Source organism: Schistocerca nitens, chromosome 8, assembly GCF_023898315.1.
Source record: "Schistocerca nitens isolate TAMUIC-IGC-003100 chromosome 8, iqSchNite1.1, whole genome shotgun sequence".
NCBI lineage: Eukaryota > Metazoa > Arthropoda > Insecta > Orthoptera > Acrididae > Schistocerca > Schistocerca nitens.
In genome coordinates this window covers 393,500,303-393,512,212 of record NC_064621.1, presented here as the reverse complement: position 1 = coordinate 393,512,212, position 11,910 = coordinate 393,500,303, and positions in this window count along the sequence as shown.

The following is an 11,910-nucleotide window of genomic DNA, read 5'->3' as shown; positions in this document are numbered from 1 at the left end:
TAGTTTCGGTTGCTGTCATAGGCATTAAAAGCGAGTTTTTTTTAAATTCTTTAATAAATTATCCACGAAGTCCGGTATCCTTCTGACTTGTTGACTTTTTTCCTGCAGAAGTCACAGACCCACACTTTTCCACCAGCTTAGTTTCATCCATTCCACGGTCCATACTGTTGCTCTTGAAAACACTTCAGGCATTGCATAGAATTTCTGTGAACATTTCCGGTCAGCCAGTTGTCGGTAAGGTTGTCCAGTGTGTCGGTGCGCCATGTGCGGCTATATCATCGGGCCATGTTGCCGGCAATATGCAATTCCTAAGGCTTGTTAACGTGCCTTTAGGGTTTATGCTTGAGGGGGATGTTGCAACCTCAGAAACAGGCTGCAGTATAGTGTACGCAAGAACCCAAGCACGGAATTTTTCTCTTCAGGACCTGACATTTGGAGAAAGAAAGAAAAACTATCTCCACAGGAGCGCTGCAGTCACCCAGGCTCATCCGTCTGTGGATGAGTGAATCAGCTACGAGGCGGCAGTAAACGCGGAGCAGACAGCAGCCACGCCTCGCTGCCTTGTCGAGCGTCGGCCGTTTCCGGAGAAGCGCCAGAGGCAGCGCGGCGAACGCACGCCACGCCGGAATGTAATTTCCGGCTCGTTATTCGGGACGGCCGCCGTCAGTCACAATCTCGATCAGCAGTCGTGCCGGCACGACGGTCAGGCAATACTGCACGTGCGAATAGCCGGCAACGTGGAGCAGTTTACCATAGTCAAATGGGCTGCCAGTCTGGACGCCAGACCTAATTAAGAGGTCGCCGCCTGCATGCAGTTCCAGCGTAGGACCTACAGCGGGAATGGCCTATTCTGCAAGCGGTCAAGAGTCGTCCGTGCTGGATAGTTAGAGAGGGGCTCCACAAAGCAAGACTGCCTCACAAAAAACTGAAGCACCCATAATACATGGTCGGGTATCTATGTAACCTAGTAAATGTACTCATCATCGTCGTGTATGTAAATGATTACAGTTGCCATTTTTTGTGACAAGTGAAACGACCATTAAAGTGTGAAAGATGGCTACACTGACTCACAGCGCCAGAGATTGCGCCGAAGATTATTATTCCGCCGCCTCCACTGGGCGCAGTATTCGTTCAGAGGATGTCGAGAGCAGTCGATGTTCTGTTGGGCTAGAGAGTAGACGATCTGAGTGTTGACTGAAATGTTGTACTGTTCAGTTGGTGTAATGTATAGATGGAAGAAGATGCAATTGTCAGAATATATTTGAGAAAGGAGATGGGCTTTTGATTTATGATGCTGTTATAATGGAATATTTTCGTCAATATATAATGGGGTAAAAAGGTATTACAGTTTTCTTTAATAACAATCCATCTTGCTCACAGGTACAGTCAACGAAGCATCTGGCTCGTGTTCATTTATTAGGTTCTGGTTTCTATGTGCAATTATAGTATTTCTGGTTTTTCAATTAGTTCATTGTAAATGGTGTTTAAAATATTTTGTCGTACTGACAAAGAACCTAGCTAGATACACGTACGTTGAGTCACACTACCACACACAGAACAGTTACACTTGTGCTTTGTTGTTTCGTAGCTTTTATTGTTGCAGGGGACTTAATTAATCAATTGTGTTAATGGAAATTCCTTGTCATTCTTTATTTTGTAACCGGTCACACAGCTAGTAAAATTGTTGCATTTATTCAATAATATTGCCAGCCGCGGTGGTCTCGCGGTTCTAGGCGCGCAGTCCGGAACCGTGCGACTGATACGGTCGCAGGTTCGAATCCTGCCTCGGGCATGGATGTGTGTGATGTCCTTAGGTTAGTTAGGTTTAAGTATTTCTAAGTTCTAGGGGACTGATGACCACAGCAGTTGAGTCCCTCAGTGCTCAGAGCCATTTGAACCATTTTTCAATAATATTAGTCTTTTCTTTTTAATTAAGCCCCCTCGCAAGTGTATTGTTCGTGTTTACTGTTGTTACAAGGACTGGAAGGATATACGGGGTGTTCAAAAAGTATCTCCGCAGTGCCGTATGATTGTTAGCCGCATGTGTCGTATGCACCTTCCTGGGTTACTTCCCTTCAAGTGGACTCTCACAACATTCCTCTGTTTCGTTTATATCAGCCAGCGTCGGTAGTATCGTTAGTGTGTGTCGTTATGTGTTGACGTGAACGTTTAAGTTTAGTTGCTTTGTTCGTTTGTCTCGTTTTTGTCACTGTTAAAATGATAACCATTGAAGAACGTGTGTATTTGGTCGAACAAGTGTTCTAAGCTGGTGGCAAGTACACAGTTTCAGTTCGTCAATCATTTAATTCATTTGTTCCGTTGACAACACCCCAACATCGCCATACTGTGCGAGATTTGATTAACAAATTTAAGTACTGGTTCAGTGACAGATGCACCGAGAAGTGGTCGTCCTAGAGTTTTTTCTGAGAATAAACTACTCGATATTTCCGATAAAATGTCCATGAGTCCGAGCAAGTCAGTAAGAAAACTTGCCCAGTAAATCGATGTTAGTGTCGGAACGGCCCACACAGCTCTAAGGAAAAAAATAGAACTTTTCCCATACAAAGTGACAGTCGTGCAAGAACTGAAAAATACTGATCATGGGAAAAGACTGCATTATTATCAATGGTTCAAAAATTTCGTTCAACGAAATGGAAGGGATATTCTTAATGAAACGTTTTTTACTGATGAGGAATGGTCTCATTTTTCCGGGAACATGAACTCGCAAAATTCTCGTATGTGGAGTACTGCAAATCCAGTGCGTATTCATCAGGAACCACTTCATTCTGTGAAAATAGAAGTTTGGATTGCAATTTCTAGACGTCGGATAGTGGGTCCAATATTTTTCAACGCATCAATAAACGCACAACGATACTGCAGTGATATTCTGTACCCATTCATAGGAGAACTTGTGTTAAGTGAAATACTGAACGGTTATTTTCAACAAGATGGTGCAATCGCGAATAAGAGCTCGCGTTTCAATGTCACTGCTTGCTGATGTTTTTGGTGATCGCATAATTTCACAGGGACTTTGGCCTCCATGATCGCCTGACCTAAAACCACCTGACTTTTTCTTCTGGGGTGCAGCGAAACCTCTGTCTATAAAAACCGTCCAAAATCCATAGATCAATTGAAAACTGCAATATCCACTTTCACTGCTTCTGTTACAGCAGAAATGTTACAGCTTGTGTTTGGAAACATGATTAGACGAATTGAATTGTGTATTCAACAACAGGGGAGACACTTTCAACATTTAATGTGAAAATTTGTAAGTAAAAATGAATATTCAATTTAATAACTTGTATTTCGCTGAGATTCATTTCAGTATATTCACTGCGGCAAACAGCACGTGCGGCTAACAAATACACTACTGGCCATTAAAATTACTACACCACGAAGATGACGTGCTACAGACGCGAAATTTAACCGACAGGAAAAAGATGCGGTAATATGCAAATGATTAGCTTTTCAGAGCATTCACACAAGGTTGGCGCCGATGGCGACACCTACAACGTGCTGACATGAGGAGAGTTTCCAACCCATTTCTCATACACAAACAGCAGTTGATCGGCGTTGTCTAGTGAAACGTTGTCATGATGCCTCGTGTAAGGAGGAGAAATGCGTACCATCACGTTTCCGACTTTGATAAAGGTCGGATTGTAGCCTATCGCAATAGCGGTTTATCGTATCGCGACACTGCTGCTCGCGTCGGTCGAGATCCGATTACTGTTAACACAATATGGAATCGGTGGGTTGAGGAGGCTAATACGGAACGACGTGCTGGATCCCAACGGCCTCGTATCACTAGCAGTTGAGATGACAGGCATCTTATCCGCATGGCTGTAACGGATGGTGCAGCCACGTCTCAATCCCTGAGTCAACAGATGGGGACGTTTGCAAGACAACAACTATATGCACGAACAGTTCGATGACGTTTGCAGCAGCATGGACTATCAGCTCGGAGACCATGGCTGCGGTTACCCTTGACGCTACATCACAGACAGGACCGCCTGCGATGGTGTACTCGACGACGAACCTGGGTGCACGAATGGCAAAACGTCATTTTTTTGGATGAATCCAGGTTCTATATACAGCATCATGATGGTCGCATCTGTGTTTGGTGACATCGCGGTGAACGCACATTGGAAGCGTGTATTCGTCATCGCCATACTGGCGTATCACCCGGCGTGATGGTATGGGGTGCCATTGGTTACACGTCTCGGTCACCTCTTGTTCGCACTGACGGCACTTTGAACAGTGGACGTTACATTTCAGATGTGTTATGACCCGTGGCTCTACCCTTCATTCGATCCCTGCGAAACCCCACATTTCAGCAGGATAATGCACGACCGCATGTTGCAGGTCCTGTGCCGGCCTTTCTGGATACAGAAAATGTTCGACTGCTGTCCTGGCCAGCACATTCTCCAGATCTCTCAACAATTGGAAACGTCTGGTCAATGGTGGCCGAGCAACTGGCTCGTCACAATACGCCAGTCACTTCTCTTGATGAACTGTGGTATCGTGTTGAAGCTGCATGGGCAGCTGTACCTGTACACGCCATCCAAGCTCTGTTTGACTCAATGCCCAGACGTATCAAGGCCGTTGTTACGGCCAGAGATGGTTGTTCTGGGTACTGATTTCTCAGGATCTATGCACCCAAATTACGTGAAAATTTAATCGCATGTCAGTTCTAGTATAATATATTTGTCCAATGAATACGCGTTTATCATCTGCATTTCTTCTTGGTGTAGCAATTTTAATGGCCAGTAGTGTATATGGAGATGCGGAGAGACTTTTTGAACGCCCCGTATAAGAGGCGTGAACACAGTGAGATGTTGAGTGATTGTGAAGGAGACGGAGACGCCACGCATTCGTCTGGGACCGCTTTATCAGCAAGTGACAGAGTTTGTAATGGCGCTCATCGCCGGTCTAGCTCGTCGAATCGCGCAGTATCCACATTTGTAGGGCATTCAGATGCGACAGTGGCCTGATGATGTACTGTATGCGAGGATGATGGCAGGCATACTCGTCGACAAGGTTTCCGCCGACCACGTCTGACCACCACAAAGGAGGGTCGTACTCCACAAAGGAGGGATTGTACACCAAGCTTATCGTCAAAACTGCACCTGCCGTCAGAGAACGAGTATTGGACTCCGCAGTATCTGCTGCGTCATCGGAACAAGCCACACCCAGGGCAAATGCACCACAGGCACAAAGTGGCGAGCTCGTGCCAATGCCGTAGATACTCGACACTTGCGCAAGTGCCACCAGTGCCACGAGCGGCGCTGAGGATGAAGATATCGAGACGGGCGTTAGTTGTGATTTCTTCCCACCACTGCGTACATTATCTTGTTCGACGGATGTACGATAATTTGTGGTTAAGAAAGAGGAAAGTAAACCACAAATTCGCTATAGAGCCTGATAGCGATTTCATTGAGTCTTTGAACTTCGTTCAGTTTTAACAATTGCAGCTGTTTCTGAACGCCATTTATACTAATATCAATTTTACTCAACGTTGCAGCGGTACCAGAATGAAATTAGAGTAGTAATCCTGGACTTTCTTTCCTAAAGTAACACAAATAAATGGATATAAGTATTTCTGCCGTTGCTTTGTGACTATCAGCTTCAATTAACATCACCTTCATTATCGTCGGAACACTAACCTGTGTGTAACTGACAGTCTTTATATGTGCCTCTAAATTTTTCAGATTTTGTGGTAGATCTGTGGGGAACCACTTGCTGGAAATAATTCACTTCGAGCCAGAGCAGGAGCTATTATAATTCTCCTAATAAAATTTCTAGACAAAATTATTACCGCAATTTTAATAGCTCGGGGGATCGTCACAGATTAATGGTAGGTAACTCATAGAAGAACAAACTGTATTATATCTAGAGTGGCCACATAATCGGCCCTACACGCACTTGGGCTCGCCGTTAGATACCTCGAATGAAACTCTTACGTCTTATTAGAAGTTAATTCCAAAAGCCATTTGCTCAGATGAAAATTTTATGCACTAATTAACGTCTTGTACTCTGCGCTTGACGGTTCCGAATTTCCTATGAGTTGTTTATTTTCAGGTCTCCATATTAATACAGCTCTTCCGACCAAGTTTTACTGCTGCGGCCATGACAGTTGGCTGGCACTTTATGTGAGCGGCATAGAGGGCTCGCGCCTGTCAACCGCACAATACTGCCAACAATTTCAGTCCGTTTATGAGGCGGGAGTTTATGGCGCGTTATACTGTGATAGTGTGAGTAACGGCGCCCGGCCACCGAGTGTGAAACTGGCCATCGGGTCGACCGCTGCAAACCAGCCAGCGCAGACTGCAAATGCTCATGGACTCCCTACTAAAATAATGACGTCATTCATTTCATGTTTCCACTGAAAATGACTTTCGTGAACATGTACATTACAGACGCAGTGTTTCTGTGCTGAGACTGATGGAACGAAGGAAGAAAATGTTATCTGAAGGGTAGTTCGACAGAAGACCGCAGTAACATAAACTATGTTTTTATGTAGTGATAGTTATACCCTATGAATCCCGCAGATGTGAAACCGAAGCACTCTGCAGTGTCACTGCTCCGAGACGGTGGCGTATGCAAGATGAACACCGGCTAGCTATAATTAAAGTGCAACTACTGACAGATGTCAAGTGTGGATTGTAATTATAGCATAGCAGCGAAACTTTTCTGATGCTTTAATTCAGCACAGAATTACGACGACAGAAAAGGTAGATCCAATTTCGGTCACCAGGTGCAAATCTGGCGCTGGGAATCCAAGAAAGACTTGCAGAAATGTTTCCGTAACTAGTGGATTAGGAACGTGACATGGAAAAGAAGGGTCAAACAAGCGAAAAAACTATATTGTAGATTTTATTATTAAATGCCGCTTATACGATTTGTTCAGTACGAGCACCCGAGAGATCGACAGGTGCAATCTGAGCAACGTGTTGCCTTCATTTCAGATAGGGACTTGACGAGTTCCCGGTAAACGCGCTCTTTCACGTACCCTAAGAGCTAAAAGTCACATGTCTTCAGATCGTGTGACCATGCAGCCCATGCATCTGGAAAACCTGTGGAGATAACACGTTCCAGGAAGGCTGCATTAAGCAGGTCTTTCAGTGGACGAGCGACATGAGACGGTGTCCCATCTTGCATGAAAACATTGGCTTCCACACAGTTGCGCTTTGCGAAAGCAGGAATTACGTGTTGTACAAGGAGGTCTCAAAAACGTGCCTAAATGGCAGTACACCTGAGAGGCCACCTGGGTTTACTGTCTTCAAAGAAGAACGTCGGAGAATAAAGGGTGGTTGTGAATCCACATCACTCAGTTACACATGGCGAGTGCACTGGCTCTTCTTGCACAACACACGGTTTAGCAATACGCCAAATACGGCAGTTCAGTGTGTTCACTGCACCCTCTAGCGTAAAATGGGCCTCCTTACTCCATAGAGTATTTCGCAGCTACATGTAATCAACTTCGATCCGTGCCAAAAACCGAAAAACAAATTTAGAACGTTGCTGCGGATCATGAGGATTCTGCTTACGCACAGGCTGAATGTTGTACGGGCACTACTGTAAAATAGACCGCATTGCTTTCAATACTTTTGACCAAGTGGTGGACAATTCTCGTGACACTGAACGTGCACTAGCACTACCCAGTGCAGGCCAGTTACAGCTACAGCACTTCCACTGAGGTAGGACGCTTTCCTCTTCCAGGTGCCACACCAAGTTCACGCTGTTTTTTGAGTCTCAGTATCATCATCTTTAAAAGATTTAAAGACATCGGAACTCACCTCATACCCTTCAGTCGGCGATACAACCTCAATGCAGCCCCTGCAATTTCTCTCGTCTACTTAAAAAGTTTGATTAACAGTGCACAATCACTTTTCTCGATAGCCGTACTGTTCACACACATTGTGACTTTTCAAATGACAGCGTAGACGTCATACGAAATGTGTACAGCGCCATTTTTGTACCTGGTGGCTAAAACCAGAACTAATTTCTCTTTCAGCGTAAATCAGTGCATTCACAGATCTACCAAGTTTCATTGCCATCCAGCCCACACAGGACGTCTTTGAGTAGCTGTATTCTAACTCGGTACTACTGTCTCAACGGACAATTTAAGGGATGAAGTCTGAAGTGTGTATTACAACTCTAAGCTTATCGACGAAATCTCCTACAATCTTACCAGAGTCTATGTTGGAATGAAGGGACGCTCTGTCAAACAGCCGTATCACGGAACACAAACTGCATTGCACGTTGCGACAGGTAAGGGAACTGGCCATGGCGGTGCACGCGCTGTGTGACGGTGAGCGCAGGTTCTCGCTGTAGAGAAGAACTACCATGTCCAAAGTTCAGGGATACTGAGATTGATATATGGAAACAGATTTTAAAGGAAAAAAGAAAGCCTCGAAATAGGCGGATCTTGCAGTCCAGCAATGCAGCTAGCAACCAATAGAGGTGAGTAGGGGAGAACCACAGCGGTAATGACCAAGGAAATATCCTCAGACGATGGCACGACAGATGCGCATCGTATCTGGCCACCAGCAATGCAGGGTGATCCCTTGATAATGCCAGTCACTACTGCATTACACAATCGTCGGTCTAGTTCCCCGAGGCATAACCCAACAACCAACACGTGGTCACATAACCCTCAGCAGTTTTATATCTTATCAGTTATCTGTTTCATCTACTAAACATTTGGTATCGCAGAACTCGCTGGTCAAAATTACAGTCGTAGGCACAGTATCCTAAACTCAGCATTTTATAGGTAAGCGGCGGAAATGAATATTTCAGACGAGATGTAGGACCGCAAAGCAAGTGTTTGCAGTCTAATTGTATCAGAATAAAGGAATTCGTGGCACACAAACTTAGATGGCTCTACTTTAAAAATTAGCTGTGTTGTGTCTTTAGTGCCGTTCACAATTCGTGAATACCTGTCAAGGATGGAGCACTGATTGTAAAGTATCTTGCAGATGTCCGCTTAAAAGGTATATTTTGTAGTAGTATTCAGTATTTGGAAATCTGATGTACAAAGAAAAGATTCGCAACTAATGTAGTTCTCGTAGAAGAAAATTTATCACTGCCAGTAGAAACCGGACGAATTTAACGACAAAGAGTTGTTCACACATAGTAATCTGAGGAGGGGTGATGGAACATGTGGTTAGCTTAGTAGTAGATTAGTTAGGTGTGCAGTAGATCATTTGAAAGACCTTTTTTTTTAAAAAAAAATGATGTGAAATGAGACAGTTTACAGGATATGTATATATCATTAATTTTAGTGGATGGGTACATGAAGGTACCGGTTCCTAAGTGGTATCCTGCGCTAAATTTAACATTAAAGAACATGGTTTCAATACTACACATGCTACCACAGTTATATTGTACAGTGTAACGGATATTAAACCAAAAATCGTCTACAAAAGAGATTTATATGTGCTTCATTTCACTCAAGTATGTAGGCATCTAGAGTAATATGAAATTTAAAAGTAAAATCTGCAACACCTGAGATCGGTAATTATAATTTATTTCTGACGACCTGTTTCGACAAATCTAAGTTGCCATCATCAGATCTTGTGCAGATACACCTCAGTGCATCTCCCTCGTATGTGCAATATATCGTGTGAAGCCGAAACACGTCTTTCCAGAACCATGGAAGAAGTGATACATCGGCATGTCAATAATGAAACAAGATTTACAGAAAATATGTATACTGCACCAACCGCACCAGCTTATATTGACACAACAGGTAAATGAGGAGTCTTGTGTCACATGTTGTGTGAAAATGGGCTTGCGCAGTCGGGGCAATATGAACGATATTTTACGTAAATCTTTTTTTGTTATTGACACGGCGATATATCATTTTCTTCATGTTACTGGAATGAGTTTTTACGACTTCTCACGATATACCAGATGGTGACAATGAGATGTATTTTTGTAAGGTTCTATGATTACAACTTAGATTTTCCGAAACTGGTCATCATAAATTAAACAATTAGCAGTGTTGGTTGTTGAAGATTTTATTTCTATTTTTCCTAAATGAATTACTTATCTAAAAGAACTGATTTTAGGTTACATTTAAATTTTGCCGTTCTACCAGTCAGACATTGTACGTTCCTGGGCAGTTGATGAAAAAGTGACTTCGTTGCACACTGCACTACTTTGTGTGCGACTGGTAACTTTAATAATGAGTAATAAAGGACAGTTTTTGTTCTAGCGTGTAGACACTATTCCGTAAAAGCTATGTATTATTCATGACGAATTTCATTAGCGAATACATACATTGTGAAAATGCGGTTAAAGTGCCTAAAACGGTGAGAAGGGTCAACAATACTGCTCAAAATTGTCAAATCAGTAATTTATGGGCAAGTGAAAAGTTTCCCCAGAAAGTTAATCTGCAAGAGGTTATTGTGTGGAATTATGTGAAATATGGTAGGTGGCTGTGTTTAAACTTTTTCCTCCAGTTGAAGTTTTCATCAGTATATAGGGGACAGACTGTACCTGAAGCGTAGTGTACTCAGGAACACATTATATTGCCTCGTCCATGTCCCAGCCTAATGACTAATTTTGTGAATCACGCGCGCAGTCCGGAACCGTGCGACTGCTACGGTCGCAGGTTCGAATCCTGCCTCGGGCATGGATGTTTGTGATGTCCTTAGGTTAGTTAGGTTTAAGTAGTTCTAAGTTCTAGGGGACTAATGACCACAGCAGTTGAGTCCCATAGTGCTCAGAGCCATTTGTGAATCACGCGACAGAATGCGCATTAGAAACAGCCACAAGTCGTTTCCGGTGTTTTCTACTTTTTTTTTCTGTTGTGAGACGTGACATTGTGATTTGGACAGCATTTGTAAATATTCAAATCATTTTGAAAAAAAAATTATGCTGATCAAAATTCAGTGCATTTTTTTAAAAGTAAATAAATAAAGTTTGGGTGCTTAAATTATACTTTGTTGGTACTGCAACATCTAATACTTTGAAACGGTCTGCCATGGAACAGTAATATTTGCACGTGAACTGAGTTACTTTAATGTCTGAACAATTTTCTCTCTGTATGAAGTGGAAATTTGTGTTGGTTACCAGAAGTCTCTATTTCAAAATGTATTTAACTTGTAACTAGTTTTTGGCAGTACTCCTTCTTAATTTGATTCTATGTACTGATTATTATTCGTATGTAAAAAAGTTAATATTGTGACATATACCTTTAAATGCAGCATTGACCAAATTTTCTGGGTTGGAACACTTTTAAATTTGAATAGAGTATTTGTTCCTAGGTACACGATAATGCTTTACCTTGGAATAGTTTTTCAAATTAGGGAAAACCTCTCTTTCGATAGTAAATTTTGTAATTTCAGGAAAAGCTGCTGCACACATGAACTGAATGATATCATTTCAACATGGAACTAGAAGATATAATAAATTTCTGTTACTGGGCTGGCTAGAGGCGTAAGTCTGACGAATGTTCCAAGGAATAACGCTCAACATTACAATAGAACTTTGGAATATCATAGCCAATAATCAACATCAAATGCATATGAAATGTACAATTTTAAGAGTACTATGAGCAACAATTGCACAGCTACAGAATGAAATTTATGGAAGCAGTTGGGCGACAGCGATCTGAGTTCATTTCTGTTGCTGGCTGAGTCACCGGAGTACTGCCGAACCTAATTTCCCCAGCTTCTACTAAAAAAATGGTTGAGATGGCTTTGAGCACTATGGGACTTAACATCTGTGGTCATCAGTCCCCTAGAACTTAGAACTACTTAAACCTAACTAACCTAAGGACATCACACACATCCATGCCCGAGGCAGGATTCGAACCGGGGACCGTAGCGGTCACGCGGTTCCAAACTGAAACGCCTAGAACCGCATGGCCACACCGGCCGGCTCAGCTTCTCCTGCTCACAG